General features: G+C 39.2%; 1 protein-coding gene across 3 annotated transcripts in view; it reads left to right on the forward strand.

Annotated features, from left to right (window-relative positions):
• The first annotated feature begins 1,411 nt into the window (after window positions 1-1,411).
• Galnt13 (polypeptide N-acetylgalactosaminyltransferase 13) overlaps window positions 1,412-22,487 on the forward strand; it is a 475,135-nt gene continuing 454,059 nt past the window's right edge. For 2 of the 3 annotated variants that reach the window (XM_041631593.1, XM_041631594.1), the window contains exon 1: window positions 1,413-1,806. The gene's annotated coding sequence lies outside the window, so the exon portion shown is untranslated. Of the gene's footprint in view, window positions 1,807-22,487 lie in introns of all 3 variants that reach the window. The other variant, XM_041631595.1, reaches the window with a different exon arrangement.

The following is a 22,487-nucleotide window of genomic DNA, read 5'->3' on the forward strand; positions in this document are numbered from 1 at the left end:
ACATTTTCTTTTGGGACAGGTATTGGTATGTTTTCTTGGCTCGTTTTGAACAGCTGGGTTCAAATCATTATCCTACCTCGGCTTCTCTAGTAGCTAGAATTGTGGACCGATGTTTCATATTAATAGTGATATGATATGACAATATAGAAGAAACGTTTAATGTTGTTAACATACTAATTTAGATTTATAATTAATTCATGAAAAGATGCAAAGCTACATCTCTAGAAATTGCTACTCCTGAGTATAATCAAGAACATCATCGACAAACTACATTATAATTAATAATATCGCATGTTTATAAAATATGGCTCTTAATACTTTTGAAGTAGCTGTCACATCCTTCCCTAATGTTCGAAATAAGTCATGCCACATAAGAATACTGTAAGAAGAAATTGTCTTTATCACCTCTTTTTAAAAACAAAATTAACAAACAAACGAACTGGGAGACTGATCAAAATCAATGACCAAAGCAGATCTTTCAACCCGGCAAGCCCAGTTTTCCTCAAACCCCCACATGGCGGCGAGGAATAGGTTCCCAGGGAATCTTTCAGATTCTAATCTTTGAGTATTTGATATGTGCCTTGTGCTGGACACTGTTCTAAAATGCTACATATATTTTAAGACCGTTTAGAGCAGCGGATCTTCTGTTACATCACACTACACATTAATTTAGCTGTTCAAGCTTTCTGATACTTAGAGGTGTGGGAGAGAATGTGTGCGTGTGTGGGTGGTCGACTACACCTCCCTGAAGAATAAAGAAATTCAAAGCCCCACTTTTTCCTTGCCCCCCCCCCCCCCCCCCGCCACCCTAACGATTACAACAGAGTGCTCACTCTGCAATTGAGTTCTTTTACAGATCGCTGGGGGGCGGTGATCCCTAGGATCCTACTAGGGAGTCTAAGCCTTAAAGAACAAGAGGCCAAAGTGTGTCCATCTTTTCTGTTTCAGAGCCTAAGCCCTAAGTTCCTGGCAGCATCTCTCTACCAGAGAGCTGACCACCGGGGTGCAGTTTATGGAACTTTCCCCTAGGGCAGTCCCCAGGTCCCTGGTACCCCTCTCCAAGGTTGGCTGGCTCACCAGCGAGCATGGGGCACCGCAGCTGGGCTTTGCGCCTGGAGCGGGGTGCGGGGTTGGGGGAGAGTCAGGGTTAGCGGGGATGGGCACACACTCTCCGGGGCTAGGAGCTAGGAGCGGACCCCACAGTTGCTCTTGGGGGCCGTGCCTAGCAAGTATCGCGGGACTTGTGCGCCTCGTAGGAGCCGCGGCTCCGGGAGCAGCTGGAGCGCGCTCGGGTGCTCAGCTCCCCAGCCCGGGGAGGAGCGGGAGCCGGGCGGGAGGAGGGCCGGGGTGCTGGTTACGTAAATGATCCTAGCCCAGTGACAGGCCTCCGGGCTGGGGCTGCGGGAGGGGGAGGGCCCGGCAGAGGGGGGCGGGGGCCAAGTGACCAGGCGGCGGCGGTGGCAGTCGGCTCTGTCGAGGTGACAATGTGCTAGGAGCCCCGCTCCGTCTCCAGCTCCTCCTCGGCCTGGGCGCCCCCTGGCCGCGCTCGCCGAGCCTCGCGGCCGCTAGCCGCGCTATGTGGGAGCGTCTCCGGCGCTGGCCGAGGCCGGGGCTGCCTTGCTCTGCTCGCCGCCGGGAAGGAGAAGTGTGAAGAGAGACTCGGGCGGGAGCCGGGGCTGCGAGCGGTGCGGGCTCCAGGTGAGCACCGCTCTCAGCGCAGTTGGCCGCCGGCGGGGCTCGATCCTGACAGCATCCCGAGCGCGGACTGCCGAGCTCTCACCGTGGGATCCTCAGCCACCAGACCAGGTCTCAATCTCTCTCTTTCTCGTTCTCCTTCTCCTGGTGACGGTTTGGGACGGGCCCCTTTCGGACAGCTGGAGAGTCCGGCTGGGTGTCGCAAAGTCCCGCCTTGAGTGACAACACTCAGAACCCCAGCCCGGCAGGGGCAGGGGGAGCGCGTGGACCTGGAGAGTCCGTCTCCCGGGTCCTCTGTGCACGCACGCCCGCGGCGGCTTGCAGGTGCGGCAGTAGGATGGGGAAGCTCGCAACTTTCTGCAGTCGCCAGCCCTCCGCTAGGCTTTTCCTGCTACTACCCTCTGAGCTCGCGTGTGTTGGTCCCCATCCTCGCCCTGGGGGCGCTCTCCGTTGCCTTAGAGTCTCTTCCTAGGCAACTTTCTTTCCCAGTTGCGGACACCCCTGGGTGCTATGCTGCCGGTGCTACTACTCATAACACCAGGCACGCTCGCTCTGGCACTTAGATGTCTTTTTTGACGGCTTGCTTTCTGTCGTTGTCCTAGTCGCCTCTGTCCCCTATTCTCCCCGTGTGTCTCTGTCTCTCGTTTTGTAGGTTTGATTTGCTTTCTGGCATTTGGTCCCCTTGCATTCCTCCTTGTGTCTGTTTCTCTTTCATTCTATTTGCTCTGGTCTTTCTTTGAGCCGTGACTGTCTCTGCTGTACCGTTTGTTTCATTTGTCTCTCGTGTACAGTTTCCCCCTTTCTCGGTTTCTCCTCCTTTTCTCTGTCTCTTTTCCAGCTCCCAATTCCCTGATTCATAGGTGCTTTTTTTTTTTTCCTGGAAGCCCCCAGATGCATACCCCTCCCATTACTCTGCCTCCATGGAAAGGCGGGAGTGCAGCAGCCTTCCTGCATCTGGGCTGCCCTGGAGCTGAATGAGGGGCTCAGGGACCAGAATGGAGGGTGTCGCTCCAGCCTCTCCACCTGGGGTCCAAGGGCACTGCACTACAGGAACCCAGCTGCTGAGGCTTCAGGTCTGCCCAGCCAAAGCTGTGTGAGAAAGGGAATCCCTCACCTGCCCTGTCTCTTGATTGTGGTTAGTTGAATTCCCAGGTGCAATCTTCATTTCCAGCTTTACTGATAGTTACGGGAGAAGAGTCAGTGGGTGGGCAAACATAGAATCTTTGGGATGAAGGGAAGGCAAATGTCAAAAGGGTGGGCGCTCTCATGTAAAGGCATTGGAGCAGGTGAAAGGAGCTCTGCCTCATCCGTTTCACACTCAGCCTTTAGGAGAGCAGTGTCCCCTTGAGATGAGCCACCCTCTCTTACCAGAAAATCCTGATTTATTTGCAGGATTAAGGGTACTTGACCACCCCTATGACGTTTCTGGTTTTTCTGGGATCCTAAGGTTTTCGCGAAATCTGTTGCTCAAAATCTCTTAATCTCTCTCTCTCTCTCTCTCTCTCTCTCTCTCTCTCTCTCTCACACACACACACACACACACACACACACACAAGCGCGCGCCTTTATGTGTTTGTGTTCATGCCCTCTAGTGTTAAAATAAAACCTGCTTGCTGTTCTGGTCTTCACTTTGGACTTCTCACCTCCAGGGGTCTTTCTCTCTTTGTCACTCCATTCTTTCCCTTTCCTTGTCGACTTTTGCAACTGCATTACGAATTTATTCCTTCCTGGTCTCTGCAAAGTCTTTCTCTGCTGCAGATTTAGAATCTTTATACTGAAACACTCTTCTGTTGACTTCAGAGACCGACAGATGTCCATAGCCTAATGCAGGTTTTGAAGATTTAAGAAACACGTACTTTCCCTTTATGGTTTGCCATAAACCAGGACTTCTCAGCTCCCTTTTTGCCCTGATTACCTTCAACTCCATGGAGATTTTTTGTTGTTGTTGTTGAGAATTGAGAATTGCAAGCTGCTCATGCATGTTTAATCATATGCTTTGAATTATTTTCTTTGTTGGACATCCTATGTGTCAGACAAGTTTTCCAGGAAAGGAAAGGAATCTTCTCCTAAGCAATTACAGGGTGTTGCTAGTGTACATTAGTTCAGACACAGAAAGTCTAGAATGGAACTGGATGTTCTCCCAGATATGTAGACTCTCACTCTCTAGGAGTGTGGGAAAGCAAGTATTTGGAAACTTGGTTCATGGATTAAAGTACAGGTCACGTTAAGATTCTATGTCACCCAGGTATGCTAATTAACCATCATACTTGAAATGAAAGCTACCTCTCCATTTCTGTTTCTGTTAGTCTTCTGGAAGGGAGAGTTGAAGACTAAGCAGCAAGGGTGTGGGGTCAGAATTTTCTGCTTCTTTCTTGCCCATCCTAATGCACACTTTTACCTCTCTCTGCAAGTCGTTAACTTGGTAGATACCATAAAGAAATTAGAGGTTCTGATGGGTGTCATTCAACCTTCCTATCTGAAAGTAAAATAAGATCACTTTGGGTGAATGTGTTCATTTTTTCTGAGGTGAAAGTTCTTTAATGTAACGAGCAAAGGTATCAGTTTAAAATATTTGGGAGCTATAGATTAATCTGAATGCCGAATGATCACTTACCTTAAATAGTTTATAGATCCCTTACTGCTTCAAGTGTCTCTGAGAGGTGTGATGCTACGAGCAGATGAGTGTTTTGCAGACTGATTGGAATGGTGAGCTGTCACAGTTCTTTCTTGATGCCATACTAGTCATCATTTCAAACAATAAACCACCATTTTCTATGCAGAAACATGTTTAAACATTTGTGCCTTAAAATATGACTTGTAAATTACTTGATACTATCTTCTACCCTAATTTGTATTTAAACATAACAAGGACAACGAAAATGGAAATTCTGGCACTGGTTGAGAAGCCTTCTAATTTCTTATTGATTTGCCCAATTAACTGTTAAACTTCATGTGAATTCATTTCAGGTTAAGCAGTTTTATCAGCATAGAATGCATTTCATCTTGCAATGCTTGCTTTCACAAGTGATATTTGCAGCCTGAGTATTTCTCTCTATTCAGTTTTCTTAAGTGAGATGACTTATTTGGTACTGTGAGCTTATGAAAATGTGGACATTTTAGGACTAATGAAAGTAGAAGCAACAAATAAGCATTTTTAGGTTTTAAAATCGGACAAATGCAGATAGTTCTAGAAGAAACAAATTGAGAGCAAGACACTAGTAGAATTAAATCTCCTTATGTAAAGAAAGTGACAACCCTGTTTCTGATAGATGGTCATTGTGTTTATGGATGTAGACAGTTCTTAGAGCTGTGTCTTTTGATTGATTTGCCTTGGTAGATAATATTGCTCTAAGTTACAACTGTGATAGTAACACAGTGTTGACTGTGACTTCTAGTATCACCTTCTTGGGGTTGTGTATCTGTCAGTGGGAAAGTGTAGACATCTTAAATCTAATGGGATCTGGCAGGATCATTAAGTCTGAGTGACTGTGTGCCTACTTACCAAAGAATTTCAGCTAGACTTTGCTTCTAATTTGTCCTTCTGTTTTTGTTATCAGAAAGAACACCACAATACAGAAAATACTTAAATATATGTACTAAATTGATTGGACAAAGTCTATAATGACCTTTCTTAAAGCAACACATTCTACCTAACCAAATGATACACACATACACATAAAATACAGCTACATTATGCCATTGCATGATTTGATGAAATGTGCTTTTAATAAATTAGATTTTTATTTACAATTCTCATCTTAGGGTCCTTTTAATAAATTAGATTTCTATTTACAATTCTTATCTTTAGGTATGGTATTTAATTAAAATCTTGTGATACAGAATTTAGGTTTTTATTGTAAAATTGAATTAAAAACATTTTGGGAAATGGCTATCTATGTAAATTTAGCAATAGCTAGCCATTTATGTGCAACATTATAAGTTATCTGAGAGCAAAAAATATAAATCAAAGTTTATACATTTGCCTTTCATTCTTATTGATTCATATTTAGGCCCAAGTCTGTGTTTTCAGTATGTATAGTGATGTATTTAATTGTTCTTACCTTTCTTACTAGGGACATGACAGGTGGCTAATGAAATCTTCATGATTTTAACAAATGTCAGCTCAAACGTCACTATGGTTATTTATTTAATTTATTCATTTATTTTATTTTCTTTCTGGATTTCATAGTGCATTTGGGACATACTTATTTAAGTTTAAATTCTGTTAAAAGTTAATACAGATCCTTTGATGGGACTCAAACAATAATTATAGAAGTGTTTTTCCTTTAAGAATCCAGCATTACTTGCCTGTTGACATGTGTAGTCTTGACAGACGACCAAGAGACCTTACTCCCTACGTTTCTGTCTTCGACTATCCTCACAACGCGACTAAACTCAGGTTCAAAGTATCTGCTCCTTGCAGTATTTCCACATTAGTGGTTAATGCCCCCAAGAGAGCTTATAACAGGCTAGTAAGGGCAGTGACTAACACATACACAAGTATATTTTTGATTACATCCTGTTATTTGAAATAAAATATCTACATTGAATTCTCAGACTTTCTTTTATAGAAAATATTTATTTATTTTTAGATGTGTATATATGTGTGTTTGTGTGTAGGCATGTGCACACGTAAGTGGATAGGAATGAGTGGCTCCTTTGTTGGAGTTACTCACAAGGCAGTGTCACCAAGATAGTATTCATTCATGTCCTGGGACAAGAACTCTGTGTGGCGAGCGCCAAACATGCTGCTTGAACTTTGTCCTCCAAGTTCCACATAAGGATAGGGACTGAAATTGTAGGGATCAGTTTGCCTGCCAGAGTTCAGAAGAGGGCGTCAGATCCCCTAGAGCTAGAGTCACAGGTGTCTTATGTGATGTCTGACATGGATGCTGGGAACCGAACTTGGGTTTTCTGCAAGAGCAGAAATTGCTTTATTCCTTTTAAATTATTTTAATTTATTTTTTAATATTATTTTACATTCAACCACGGTTCTCCCTCCCACATCTCTTTCTGTCCCCACGTCTTCCTCTTCAGCCTACCCCCCATCCACTCCTTCCAATGGGTAAGGGCTCCAATGAGGAATTAACAAAGTTTGGCACATTAAGTTGGTACGAACCAAGCCCTGCCCCCTGCATTAAGGCTAAACATGGCATTGCACCATGGGGAATAGGCTTCAACAAGCTAGCTCATGCACAAAGGACAGAGCCTGGTCCTACTGCCAGGAGCCCCTTAGATAGTCCTAGCTTCACTACTGTTTCCCACATATGGAGAGTCAAGTTTGATCCCATGGAGGCTCCAAAGCAGTGGATCTTGAGTTCATGAATTTCCACGAGCTTGGTTCAGCTGTCTCTATTGATTTCTCCATTATGATTGTGACCTCCCTTGCTGTAATATTCCCCTTCCCTTTCTCTTCAACTGGGTTTCTGGAGCTCGACTACTGCTTGTGGATTCTTGGGAATTTCCCTAGCACCAGGTTTCTCCCTACCTCATGGTGGTTTTCCCTATCAAGATATCTCTTTCATTGCTCTCCCACCCCATTCCTCCCCTTCCCGATCATCCTGTTGCTTCCCCTTTTATTTCTTTAATTCTAAAAGAAGTGCTCATTGTTTGCATGGTTGGGAGCTGTCCAAGGTATATGCTCTCAGGATTTTAACACCATAGAGAATTAACTGGGATTCTTTCCTCGGTTAGATTACATTGCATTGTCATTAAATCTTATTCGTATTCATGTAGAACATTCAAGGCAGAGTGTGATTAACCTGTTCATCACCTTCTGAACATAATACAAGGGGCGAGAAGACACAGCAAACCGAAAGAATTTAAATCCAATCCTACCAAATCAAAATCATCCAAATAATATCACATAGTTGTAATTGTCAAGTAAGCCTCTTGTCTTATATTAATTATCCTGATTTCTATAAGCAATCCATGTATTTTTTGCTATTAATAAATGGGGTTTGATCATAAGAGGATGATTATGCTGTTTCTTGTAGATCTGAAGCATTATGACTGATTTAATTTCTTCCTAAGGGCTTATTATATAATTAGTTTAATTTAAAGAGGATGAAATTTATGTGACTATCAATAAGAGAACCCTTAGTTTCAAGAAAATAAAAACAACAAAACTACATGAAACACATCCTCTCCAACATATCTAAGGAAGAATTAAAAGTGGTAAATCAAGTTATAGTTGATAAAATCGCAGAAAATTATTAATGCATAGATTGCATTCAGAATATGGTAAGGAAATACTTGGTAGTTGTTTTTTTTAAGCACATTGCATCATTGTAATAGTCATAAAGATGGGCTAACTACAATCTCATAGCTAGTCTGTGTTATGGCTAAGAATGACACCTATTATTCCTGTCTCAAATTGACATTTTCATTAATACAAATATAATGTCAAATCCATGTGATCTTTTCTTTTGCATGGTGAGAATAATTTAAAACTTCCACTTATATTATAATCATTTAGTAATGGTGGACATTTTAACACCGACTTAGAGAAAAGAATTGAATACTAAAGGATAGTTCTTTCAATCGAATTGATTCAGCTCCCTCCGCTTCTTTTTTGGCCTCACACTTTACTTTTTTAATTTAACAACTTCAGTTAATAGATGAAAGTTGATCACTGAACATTTTATTCTCTGGATTGTTCTTGGAAAGTTTTATTAATCTGAGCCACAATCACATCCTGCTTCCCCAGGCACCCACATATTGGAAGCAGCATGGTTGCCATAACTGTGATTCAGTGAGGCATGGCACCTACAGCGTCTTCCATTTCTGTTTTGATTGCGAGCCTGTGTAATAAAAATGAGGACCCAGAGAAGATGTTAACAATTGATTTGGTCTCAGGTCCCCACACCTCTGACTGCAGAAATGATGGGAAGTGGGGGATGAGTGGTTCCTTCGCAGTAGTTAACTACAAGTGGGCATCACCAAGGTGATGTCAGTCTGTGTCGTGGGCAAACACAAAAGAACATGTTGCCAGAATTTTTCCTCTGTCTTCCACATTAGGACTGTTACTTAAAACTTTAGGCGTCGTTTTTCTTCTTTTTCACTAGTTGTGGGTAAAGAATGCCCATGAATAAGATGTTTATATATAATGGAAGCAACCAAAACCTAGCTTATTTTCTTAAATTACCTCTGACAAATTATTTAAATTACATTAGAATTTATTTATGTTTATGAGAAAAGGTTGGGAAAACCATGCTGGATTTTCTGAAATGTTTTTTTTAATGAGCTATTCTATTATGATTGAATTTCAGCACTAATGTATAATTACTTATATTGTAGAAGAAAAATTCCCTTACTTTTAATGACTCTTCTGACTTTTATTTCTTTGGCCTTTTGGCAGTTCCTTAGCAAAGGAGAAGGTATCTTGCCACTGACCGCAGTTCAGGTCTTACACTAAAGAATTTACACTTGCCTCTTGTTCTTTTTAACGCAAACACTGTACATATTATTCCTCAGAGTTACTTTTTTCTCTGGAGCTCTCCTTTTCCATACTATTTTTTCATGGTTTTCTCTACTTTAAATTATCTTTCTTCTATGCTTTGTAGCTGCTCATGTAGCAGGGCTAAATTATAGACTGGAAATCTTCAGTCTGTTAAATATCAAGTAAATAAAAAGCAGCTTCTGTTCATTTAATCATCCGGTCTCTGTGTAGGTATGAAACAGACTCGAGAGCTTTTGCATCTGGGTCATTTAACAGGAGGCTGGGGATGCTAAATTCACATCTCATTACCTTTTTCTACTTTTAGAATTCTGTGCTTGGGCCCTGTGGTCACTTGGCATTTGGCTGGCTCATGGCTCTGGAGGAATGCTGTTATTTGTGGATATGCCAATTCCAACTGACACATGGCTCTCTATTTCCTTGGTCAGATTTTTGTTTTAAAACAAACAATGTATATTTCATTACCAAGCACAGATTATTGACTTCTTGTCAAAAATTCGTTATGATATTGATAGATTGTGATGCACACTTTTAATTATTTATGTTCTGGAGTCCTGTCTACTTAAGAGACTAGATTCTATTTCCCCTACTTGAAATACTAGAACAGACATTTTGCCATAGATTTTAAAAGACTCTTCTTGTTGTGCCTAAGTCGAGATGGATTCGAGGTAATTGGATGGTGCAGCTGAATTAGCAGATTGAATTGTTAGTTATGAGACACTTCATTTGCTGTTGCTGGCCACAATGAGTCCATTTTGCTCCTCCAACACACGCATTCTTATTATCCATGTAAGATTCTAATTGAAGTAAAATAGCATGTATGCAACACTTCCTTTCCTTCTGTAAAGAAAAATAACCTCCGCAAATGTAAGAGACTTGCACCATCTCATTAAAGAATTTGGAAATTTGGTGTTCTTTCTTTCAGTCATTCTTTTGGGGGGAAGAGAATGTTAATCTGTTGTGGCCTTTTTCACCAAAAGGTCTGAGAATAAAATATTCCAGAAACATGAAGTCAGAGTAGCAACTTTACCATGTGTGTCTTAAGATCATGGCAGATGTGCATTAATTCCGAAAAATATCATTTCCATTGGTTATGCATTGATAAACATCAGGGTAGTAGTTTATTCTTGGGGTTTCTTCATTTTGGCATTTTAGGAGTAGTTTCATTACATTACTGGATGGGGTTTTGAGTAGTTGAGTCCTCAATTTAAAATGAGAGCTTAAATACTCTATTAATCAAGCATTGCATTAAAAGGCTGATAGGTGAAATGGTTATTCGTTGGGAGAACGAGCAATGCAGAGGTATCTGGGAGCTTTGGGAGAGTGATTGAAGATCTGTGCCAAAGATCTCTCAAGGCTCAATAATGCCATGAAAGGTAGGTTAGAAACAATGCTACGGAACTGAAAGAAATAATCAAACAATAGATAGACTTGCCTCCCTTCTACTCTCTAACTGCATTAACTATAAATAAAACCGAGGCTAGATTTTCCTCTCCTTCTCATCGGATCATTCACCCCTCAGGGTAAGCTAATGATAACCCATGAACTGTGAAGTAACGGTGTGCAATGAGGGTTGGGTCTTAGGATCATAGAAAAGGCCCTATTAATTCTGACCCTGTAGACTTTTAGCTCAAGGATCAGCTCCCAGATAATCTGAAAGCAAAGGGTTCAAGTCAGTCAAACATTTTGTTCTTTGATTTTCTTTTTCTTTCCTTTTCTTTCTTTGTGTGTGTGTGTGTGTGTGAGAGAGAGAGAGAGAGAGAGAGAGACAGAGAGAGAGAGAGAGAGAGAGACTTACTCTTGAACTTATCAAGGCTGACCTAAGCCTTGCAATCATCCCCTTGTTCTTATGCTTCAGTTTCTTAAATGATAGAATGACAAACATATTAGTTTTTCTTCCTTTCTTTTATCTTAATTATTTTAATTTTATTCTTAATTAAATTTTTTATCAATGTATCTTGACAACATTTTCCCCTCTCCAAACTTCTCTCAGGTTCTCCCAATCTTCCTCCTGACCCAACTTTATGGTTTTTTTTCTTTAAAAAGACAAAAATAACAAAAAGTTTCATGATGAAAATCAAAATATCCAAAGAACAATAAAAAAAAGTACCTCCCCAAAAAAGTTCAGAAAACCAAACAAAACAAACAAAACGTCCACAGAGATCATTTTGTTTTGGCCAACTCTTCCCAAGTACTGGCCCTGAGCAGAGTGTGCTTGACATACAGTAATATTCCACTGGAGAAAATTGATTCCAGTGGGTATCAATTACATTTATTTATTTACTTTGGTTGTGAGTGAGATCCAGTGTCCCTTTTAGTATTGGGAACCTGACTGGCTGGAACCTAACAGCAATCTATGATCAACAGATATTTAGAAGTAAATTTATATATATTAACAGTGCAAGACCAAGCCAAAAGGAAAAAGGATAACTAACAGACCCTGTAAGATACTGAAAGTAAGAAATTAAAATTTTGACATTTGAAACAATTCATGAACATTTACATTTATACACAAAACAAGGGGATGATATAGAAATGGAGCAATAAGAAAATAAGAGAAGTAAGAAAAATAAATAAGTAAATAAGAAAAACTTATAAAATTAAAATGAATACCTTCAAATTGACAGTTCTCCAAACTTGCTTCAAAAAACCTATAATTTCAAATGCAGAAATTTATTCAATAACAAAATCAACAAAAGATGGAAAGAGTAAAATACAGCAAATCTTTTTAGATTATGATTTCCTTACTCAAATTTGTGCATGAAAACACAAAGTAAACATCAAGGATGAATGAATCTAATTTCCCAAATTTCTTAAGCCAGATATTTGCAATGCAGAATTCCACAGCCTACCAAAATATTAATACATGCGCAGAGTGGGCAAAGAGAGCATTTTGAGATAATGTAAGATCAAGCCTTTATAAATCTAAGTTAGAGCTAAACAAAGGATATTGTTTTTTGATACAACCACTCTTACAAAGTTAACTCCAGGTAAAAGCCCAGTAAAAACTAATAAAAAGAGATATACATGGTGTGAGCTCAATAAAGTCACCCTCAAAGCAGTCAGTTCTTAGTGTTTCAATCTGGAGCAGGGTGGATACAGGAATGAGGGCTTTTGTTGGCAGTAAGATCGAGGGAAACGATGACATTACAGATCATTTAACACTTATGGTATTCTTGGAAGATACATTAAAAGAAAGGATGATTGAAATCTCCAAAAGACAATAGAATATACAAGAAGTGATAAATAACCAAAGACAATTGATTGGCTCTGATATGAACAGTGTTAATTACATATAAGTGATCCTTCCCGATTTTCAACTTTCGCTTTATGTTCAACTGCATAAACAGGAAGGCAATCATCACTTCAGAGTGGAGTCGAACCATCATATTGAAAGTGTACGTACAGAGGCTGGAGAAAGGAGAATAGAATGGTACAGATTACAACTGCACAAAATGAGATCTATCGGACAGATAGTGTGTGTAGTTAATAAAAGAAATAGCACTTATGGCGTTATCCACAATGTTTGGAAGATAACCATTGGTGACTATAGGAGAGAAAGATGGAGAAATGGGGAGTGTGCTGAAATAATTCAGATAATATTTGCAGTATTCTGGAACCTTTTTGGGGGGAGGAGACAAAACTGTTCTCTTAATTTACATACATGTGCATCTTTTGTTAGGCGCCGTCCAGATTTTCTCGAACTTCAGTCACTTTCTTGAGTCACTCACCTGCAGGATCATAGTCTGAATTTGAATTTTCTATTGTAGAGCTGATAAATATTTAAAGTGATTCCATCGCAGGGATACTGTTGTGTCCTAGGTACGGAATGTGCCATATTAAAACATATGAACACTTGGGGCTGTTGTCACCAGATATACTAATTATCACCGGTCTTCTACTATATTGTTGGGCTTAAAAGACAGCATTGGGTTCAAGTCCTGATAAAAATTATGAATGAACTTTCTAGAACGTTTGTTTGTTTGTTTGTTTATTTATTTATTTATATATTTATTATTTATTTATTCTTTTCAAGACAGATTTTCTCTGTGCAGCTACCCTGGATGTCCTGGAGTCCTGGAGTCCTGGAGTTTATTTTATAGATCAGATTGACCACAAACTCACAGATATCTGCCTGCCTCTGCCTCCCAAATGCTAGGATTAAAGACATGCACCACTACCACCTGACTTGTTTGTTCATTTTTAATATGTTAGAATGACCAGCCTCACTTAGTACTCTAATATGCATCTATTTTGTGATGATGGGTCTACCATTTTCACTGAGAATAAATTACATATTTTCTAGATATGTTTAGTTCTAAGACAAATTACCATCGTTATAATTTCTAATTATTCTTTAGCATGAAGGGGGATGTTATTGTCTTAACAGTGACTTGATACTTTTTTGTAACCTAACAGATTTCCTCGTATGCCAGACCCATGCGTCTTTAGTTTCTTAATTGATAATAATCATTTTTCATATAGAGTTGCTTAATAGAATTTTTCATTAGTTATGGCTTTAGTTTCATATAATTAAAGGCAATTATCTTTATTTCTTTAAAAAGCAAAGCACATATAATAAATTATTATTTAATGGATGCTTCACTTTTGTTTTTCTGGCTCTTTTCAAGCTCTTAACAATAATTTCAAACAACAGTTTGGATTGGTTTCAAGATAGTACAGGAGAAATTTTCTAGTCACCTGAATTATTAAATTATTCCGGCTACTCTGATTATCTGATTTCTGCACATACTCACAGAAGAGTTGATGAATGAGGATAGCCATTTCAGTAGTACACAGATGTGAAGCTGTGACCATGTCAATTTGGCAGCTGCTCTCGGAGTTTTCACTGTCCTTATCATTTGGACTAGTGCTTTGATTTTGGTGCTGATCAAAGACAGTATTTTAAAGACGCCCTAGTCTGTCCTAATAGTGTGAGCGTCCAGATGGCTCCCAGGCCAAATTTCTAACCTGCAGGAAGTGCATGTTTGTGTCTATGTAATGCTTTAGCAATTTAAAACTATGAACAGTTCAGCCAACACACGAGCATATAGTTAACAATTTATAGTGAGATCAAAATGGAAAGTGGGGAGAGACTGAATGAAATGAACAAATTATTTTTCTCCATACCTAGGAGTAAATGTTGCATGAAAAATATTATGGACATGCAAGAAAAAAAATTAGCTTTAGTACAGTCCTTTTGTTACATCCTAGTATTTTATGATGTAACAGTGTGGGGAGAAAAACAAATGAACCATGAGACATTGAATGTCTGGTTCTTGTGCGATTATAAACTTTGGGCCTCTGTGATATCAGATTTTGACACAATTACTTGGGATGCCTAAAGGATCTTTGTTCTATTATCTCATATAGTTTGGTAAATCAGCGATACACTGAGTTTTCTATTAATGGTGAAATTCTTGGCAATCAAACAAAACCTTTCAGCATAATGACTAATTGGTTTGAAGAAAAGAAAATTCTGAAAGCCAAGTTAGGAACAGCAGTAACAACAATTAGAGGTAAGGACATGAATTTAAGACTGTGGCGTCTGGAATCTCACAAACACAGTTGAAAATTTCTGAAATCAGACAATTAAGAGGATGACTCTGTAGCAGGCATAAATGAAGACCGGGCATCAGTTTGCTTCTGAATGCTTTCGCTACCGTTAACTCAGTTCCCTCAGCACTGTGAGATGTTTATTTTCACCTTCTTAATAGCTGCGTTTGCAGTAGAGTTGAGGTGGCAGTGCACGTAATATATTAATAGCTGTGCTCTGCACACAATGTGTGCTTTGTCAGTGCACTGGTACCCGGGACCGTCCTCTTCTTCCGTCCTTCCCTGTTGTTTACTCTGATAGGTGCCCTGTAAATGTGACCTGCTTAATCAGTGAGTGAAATCAAGTTCTCAGACCTAATAGGTTCCGTGTATGATACTACTGCAAAATTGAGTCCTCTGTGACAATAGATACATAGGAGTTAAAGACAGGATTGAAGGCAAGGGAAAGAAAAACAGTAAAGCTGTGTTAGTGGAATATTTAGAAATTTTATTGAGAAAGGAAGTGATGGCTTGAGGTCAAACATGGATTCACATTGGAGTAAAGGCTAGACTATTTTACACATTGCACATATGGCTGATACTGAAATATCCTTTGGCACAAAATGTATATCTACCTTGGAAATTATATTAAGAATATTCATTATTTGGGCATTTCCAAGGTCAGTGCTGATTTGTGCTAGGTTAAAATTGTGCAGCCATCACGTCCCCATTTTATCTTCCTATAAGCCTTGCACTGTATTGCTTTCTACTGTGGGTGGTATTTTCAGAAATTTAAAGACAAAACTTTGTGTGCATTTGTCTTTGAAAACAAGAGCACAAATTCAAGACTTGCAGTCATTCCAGTCTTCTCCTGTGAATCAGGAAGGTGAACCAGGTGTTTTCACTCCTCAGAGACACAGGCTTCTTTTTCCGCGTGTGATGTGGGCTTGTTTTTTTTTTTTTTTAATATACTTGCAGATGCTTAATTGTAGACTTTCTGTTTCTTTAACATAAAGTAAAGCATAATTTGAAATAACAAATTGAGATTCACTTGCCATTTAGAATGTTAATTCTTTTTCTTTATCACAGGAAGAAAATATGTTGTTTTGAGCACAGATAGTTTGTTTCCTTCACAATAATTTGTGCAAATGATAATTTTACGTAAATTAATAAACTGCTGGTGGGAATCTAATGATGTTTCATGCTGTTTTTGATTTATTTCTAAATCATTTTCAGAATGTTGAAATGTGGCAGAACTAAGTTTCTTTAATATAACCTAAAACTATCTCAACTCCAAAACCACTTAATGAAGAATAGTATTTGGTAACTAAACCAGCGAAGTAAGTTGCAATTTTGCTTTTTGAGTGTTTATGATGTAGAGATTATTAAGTATGTGTTAATCAATGTTGTGAAATCTTTTTATTCTAATTAATGAAATTATTTAAGTGACAATTTATTTCTTCTCATTGGTATTCAATTTGAAATTTTTTCTAGTGTTTCTGAAAAAAGTATTTTAGTCCCCGGGGTTCCATTTCCCTCTGACTGCCTGCCATTCTGAAGGTTTTTTTGTTACCTTTCCAGATTTCAAAAGCTACTGAGAAAGCTTCATTGTAAGCTTCAGAAAATTTTTGAAGAATTTCTACTTGGTAAATACTTGAAATCTGCTTTGCCTGGACACTTTGTGTGAGGTTAACCATTTTCAGCTAATGTTACATTAGACCCCAGACAGACAATTGATTCATTTTCTTGTATGGCTGGACTTGTCTGCAAAAATATTACACCTCCTATAATAATTTCATATTGTGAAAAGCCTCTGAAAATTTACTGTTAAGGTTCAGTTTTGAATACTTTTGTATTGTTTAGCACTGAGAACTTTGAAATTCGGTAACATAAGCAAAGTTGTTTGGCTGTTAGTAATACCAATAGGTTCTCTGTTGTTACCACTCTAAGCCAACTAAGTAGCAAGAGTCTTTGCAGTGCATATAAATCAGAACTAAAGCAAAGTCTATTGCTGTCTGACAAGGCAGAGTCAATTCCTTTTCCTTCTTTCCTCCATTACTTTCTCTCTCCCTCCTCTTCATCTCTCTCTTCATGCTTATATGTTTCTCCAAAGGGCATCTACTGTGTTTTCCCCATCTCCCTTCCCTTTTCTCCTCTCTTCTCTCCTAGCCTCTTTCTTTTCTATTTACTCTTCTCACCACTCTTCCTTCCCTCCCTCCCTCCCTCCCTCTTTCCCTCCCTCCCTCCCTCTCTCCCTTCCGTCCTTCCTCCCTCCCTCCATTTATCCCTTCTTATTTCCTTCCTTCTTTCTTTTTGAGACAGGTCCCACTTTGTAAGTCTGGTATGCTGTGACTCTCTGTGTAGACCACACTGATCTATCATTTACAGATTCACAGAGGTCTGTCTGCCTTTGCTTCCTGAGTGCTAGGATTTATGGTTTGTGCAAACATGCCAGGCTCTGTGGCTATTTGTAAGCATGGACTTCCGTAATTTTGTGTTTAGGAACCACTCAAACTAAATATAAAGCATTGACCTAATTTATGATAATTCAGATATATTATTGACTTTCAGCTTTATTAGATACAGAGTTTGTTGTTACCTTACATTAGGCTAATTTGTTTTGTTTTGCCAACTAGATCCTTGGATTATTTTGTTGTTCTTGTTGTTGTTTGCTTTTTTTTTTATTTTGAGACAAGGTCTCTCTACATAGCCCTGGCTATCATGGAAATTTCTATGTAGACCAGGCTTGCCTCTGTCTCTCAATTGTTGGTATTAAAGGTATGTGCTACCACACCTGGCCAACTCCTTTAAAAAACTTTGCTATGTAAGAACATAGTTTAAGCAGTAATTTTCTTTTGGTGTTCATTTTAAACTGAGTATTCATATGTGTTATATAAGCACTCTAAAATTGAGCTGTACTCTTAACCAAATCAATTTACATTGTGACCAAATTTTACTTTATAATTCTGATTTTTATGTTTTTGTTTGTTTTTTGAGACATGATTTCTCTATAGCTTTGGAACCTGTCCTGGAACTAGCTCCTGTAGACCATGCTGTCCTTGAACTCATAGAAATCTGCCTACCTCTGCCCTCAGAGTGCTGGAATTAAAAGCATGTGCCACCATTGCCCAGCTTAATTCTGATTCTTAAACAATTTTAAAGCTCTCATGTAACTTTTAGACCTTGCCTCATAGTGATAAGGTCTTAAAATTTTCACTTAGTAATCAGGTATTTCCTCTTTTGAGTTATTTTCTATGTTTGTATTGGAAAATCACCTGTATCTATTACTTGCTGTAAAAATATTTTATTCCATGATTTTAATCATTTTGTGTGTATTTGTCATTTTATTACAATTCTCTAAGTGCCCATGAACATTTATTTGTTAAAGGACTTCATTTCCAAATGACCAGGGGTATGAAATTATGGACCAATAAAATGTTGCCACATTTTAATAAATACGAGGCTGTTCTTCAGTGGTGCATGAAATGGTTTCTGCTTAAAGAGTCAGTTATATACACATTGTGCTAATAAATCTAGTGAGAGGTGCGGGGATCTACTTTAGGGACTATGCAGATGTGAGATCAGGTGCTTTCAAGGTCTCATTAGGATATACTTATGAAAGGGTTTTCAGCAACCAGTTCTCACTCCTGGCATGATGTGAATGAGTGCATTTGCTGTTTGTGAACTCTGGGGTTCCACTGGGCAACAACCCTCCCCCACCTCCTCACGTGTCTACACTTCTGCTTGCCTTCCATCATGTCTCTGGCTTCCAGAAGTCACTTATTACAGTAATGATGGTGTCCTTATTCTTGCTTCTCAGGCTTCTCTCCACATCTTGCAACAAACAGCATCTGTAACACAGAGGTACTGTGTCCACAGGACCAGCCGTTCTTCATAGAAAAGCTCTTTTACCACAGACAGGATTAAAGATTAACGTTCTGTTTTAACAGATTTACTAAATTTTGACTCACATATATGTGAAGACATATTGTTTTACGAAAATTTTAATTTACATTTCTATACTCTGAGGCAACATCCGCAAGTGTGTATTTTCTCGGTTCCTTTCCTTTCGTTCAGAGGCTTCAAGGGCAGCGAAATTCTGTAGTATCCAGAGTTGTGATCAAATGAAATTCTTGGCTGACAGTCACCAAGAAAGGCATTCAGAATGCTGGATTCTTTTATCACACATCACACCCTGGGTATCAGGGATAAAATTCACTCACATTGTATTCCAATTTAAAACATTTCTGTATTATTTTCTTTCTTTTTTTTTTTCCATCAAGACAGAGGTTCTCTCTGTAGCACTGGCTGTCATAGGACTTGCTCTCTAGACTAGGGTGGCCTCAAATGTAGAGATCTACCTGCTTCTGCCTCTTGCATGCTGGGATTAAAGCAGTAAGCTGCCACTGCTCAGCCTGTAATCTCTTCTTAACCCAGGTTCCAAATGCTTACAGGAAAATTTCTGTACACACACACACACACACACACACACACACACACACACACAGGAATATATATATATATATATATATATATACATACATACCTGGGACTCCTTTTGTAAAACCAAGTGTACTTGCCAGAATCTTACTCCAACACACAGCTGGGACATGCGAATGGATGCTGGGTTTTGTGTGGCCCGTTTCCCATCCCTTTAGGCGCAGAACTCATGTGCACCCCACACTGCTTGACTGCCTTGTCGGTTAATGCTATTAAACCTGAATAGGAAAGGATCGGTCTTCTGTAAGTCTCCAGAGTGAGAGGCGTTCACTGCTACTTATTTTCTGATCCCTTATCTGTGCTTCATCTCGAAAAGTACCGAACCAAGGAGTTGTCTTGCTTATTGATGCTTGGGAATCAGTTAATGTCATCTTCCTGTTCTGGTAATTTAAGAAATCAATTCTAACCCAGATTGCAGATGCATATCTGCATCTGCCTGCTTTTTATAGGTCATTCCGTCCAAAGGCATCCAGTTCTTTTAGTGGCTTATCAAGCAAAATGCCCTACACAATTATGCCCTTACTATGTGCATTTAATTAGATTGCACATGCTTCCCAATGCTGTAGTGGCTACTTTTTAAAATGAGAAAGATCAAAAAGGATTTGGATCAAATTTCTGTCTGGTCTTCCCCGTAGGATCATCAACACTACCTTTGAATTGGGCTGCTTGTGCGTCTCTCACGTGTTTGGTTTTCCTCTGAATTCCATTTCCGGTATACTTGAACGTGCTTCCTGTCCATCTCATTGGCTGTTTTAAGTGGTAGTGTCTTTCCAGCGTCTACAAGAGCCACTTAGGCTCTTTTTGAACTTGTTTCCTCTTCAGGAGAGGTAAGCCAGAGTTTAGGATAGAAAGACATCTTGAAGGGAGACACTCAACCCACCTGTACTCAGGCTAAATCAAAACCTAGGCATTGTATGCTACTCTAAGAGAAAACTATCCTGCACTGTATTACACAGTCTATTGCAGAGTAGACACTGACAGTAACGGATTTCTCTGGACACAATTCTGACTATGGGGAGTCTGCGCTGGCTTATCTGAGTTCCTGCTTTGCTTTCTTGCCATGGACTGTGATTCGGGATATGTTAAGTCAAATGAACCATGTCCTCTCTAATTTGCTTTTGGTTGTGGTCCTTCTTCTGTAGGAACCCCAGTTGAGACAGACTAACAAAACTTCAAAGGCCAGAAGTGTTGACTTTCAACATCTGTAGCTAATCACCGATGTGATAAGGATCTATCCGTAATGACATTTCAATTTTCCTCCCTCCTAGCATGTTCTTAGATGCGGCTGAATTTTCCTGTGTGACTTGGATGCGTCATGTGTATCCACGCCTCATTTGTTTGTTCACACACTATTTTGGCTTTGAGTTATCATTCTTTTCATTTCAAATGTCAGTTGAGGTGGGTAAATCCTGAAAAGTAATTTCTCCCTAACAGAATCATTCTGCTTTCTGTGTTCTCATGGTCCTTTGTTTTCATTGCTACTGCTGATGTACTTGCTATTATGGCTTTGTCCCTACTATCTCCCTTCTCTTTCACAATGGCAGTACATTCTAGATTATCCGCCGAAGTCTCCCAAAGGCCATATATAATACAAGTACTCATCCAATAAATGCCTTGAATATTGTTAATATTGATTAAGTAGGATAAAGGACTATCTAATGAGACTTCTTGATATTGTCTGTCTGTTTTTCTAGAATATGATGAGAAAATAAAAAATATTACTGTAATAGCTTGCAAAGATAATATAGAGAGTTTATACAATCATGGGTTCAGGAGTAGGCAACAAGCCTTTTATTCCATGTCATATTTATACCATATTTGTAACTGGATTGTGTGGTTCAATGGGCTACTGTTCTAAATGTAGGTTTGAAAATGGCCAGATGGTCATCAGTGTTTTTTTGTTTTTATTTTGGTTTTTAAGAAGCATCACCTTTCACGATAGCCACAAATAGCATAAAATATCTTGGGGTAACTCTGACCAAGGAAGTGAAAGATCTATTTGACAAGAACTTTAAGTCTTTGAAGAAAGAAATTGAAGAGGACACCAGAAAATGGAAGGACCTCCCTTGCTCTTGGATTGGGTGGATCAACATAGTAAAAATGGCAATTCTACCAAAAGCAATTTATAGATTCAATGCAATCCCCATCAAAATCCCATCAAAATTCTTCCTAGATCTGGAGAAGACAATAATCAACTTTATATGGAAAAACAAAAAACCCAGGAGAGCCAAAACAATCTTATAAATAAAGGATCGTCTGACTTCAAACTCTATTACAGATCTACAGTATTGAAAACAGTTTGGAATTGGCATAAAAACAGAGAAGTCGACCAATGGAATCGAATAGAAGACCCTGACTTTAACCCACAAACCTATGAGCACCTGATTTTCGATAAAGGAGCTAAAAGTATACGGTGAACTTCTTTGAACTTGAAGTTTTGCCTGCGTTTCTGATAAACTATGAGAAAAAATTCATGACGTGAAACAGGTTAAAACACAAATGTATGTAAAAGGCACACGTTTTCAGAGGCTCTGATAAAACCAAGTGAAGGTTGCAAACACAGGCCATGTATGAGCATCTATTTGTTGAGAATGGGGTGGATGAAGCAAATCAGAGTGTTGCTGCTCCTCTCCAATCAGATGGGTGCTAAGTGACAAAGAAGGTGATTGATAAGTGTTTGGAATAACTTCTTTGCCATGTCCTCGAACATTCAGTTAGGTCAAGGGACAAAATTTTGACCAAGATGACATATCCCAACTGGATAAAAGGAGGACTGATGACAGCCTTCAGTTTGTGACCGTTACAATGGGGTACTTAACTATGGTATGTAGTCTAGATGGGGAATCTCTGCTGCTGTGGTTGGATGAATGGACTCAGGGAGGTTAATATACGTATTTCCACACACCCAGGGGTCTTTATTTGTTGTGCTTACAATTGAAGTTATTATCGAATCAACTTTATTCAAATTTACAATAGAAAGTATGCAAGTAAGTTAGTTTAGGCTGTGTGAAGGACAAATTCCATGAGGAAGAGCAGAGAGGAGAGGGAAGGAAGAAGGGGTCTGACACATTGTTGATGACTAGAAGTTATAGATTAATCAGCTCACTTTGATATCTAGGAAAATAGGGGAATAAATCAAAGAGACAATTGATTTCCATACACTTCAAAGAGAAGAAAAAGTGGGATAGCAACCAACTTGACTTAGAAAAGTAAATCACTCCGAGTTAATCCAATTTTATCCTCTGACACAATGGCAGGACTTAAATATGAGGAGGTGCACACAGAGTTCATATATCTT

Source organism: Microtus oregoni, unplaced genomic scaffold (assembly GCF_018167655.1).
Source record: "Microtus oregoni isolate MIOR12 unplaced genomic scaffold, Mior012 000037F_ref0000500, whole genome shotgun sequence".
In the NCBI taxonomy this organism is placed as follows: Eukaryota; Metazoa; Chordata; class Mammalia; order Rodentia; family Cricetidae; genus Microtus; species Microtus oregoni.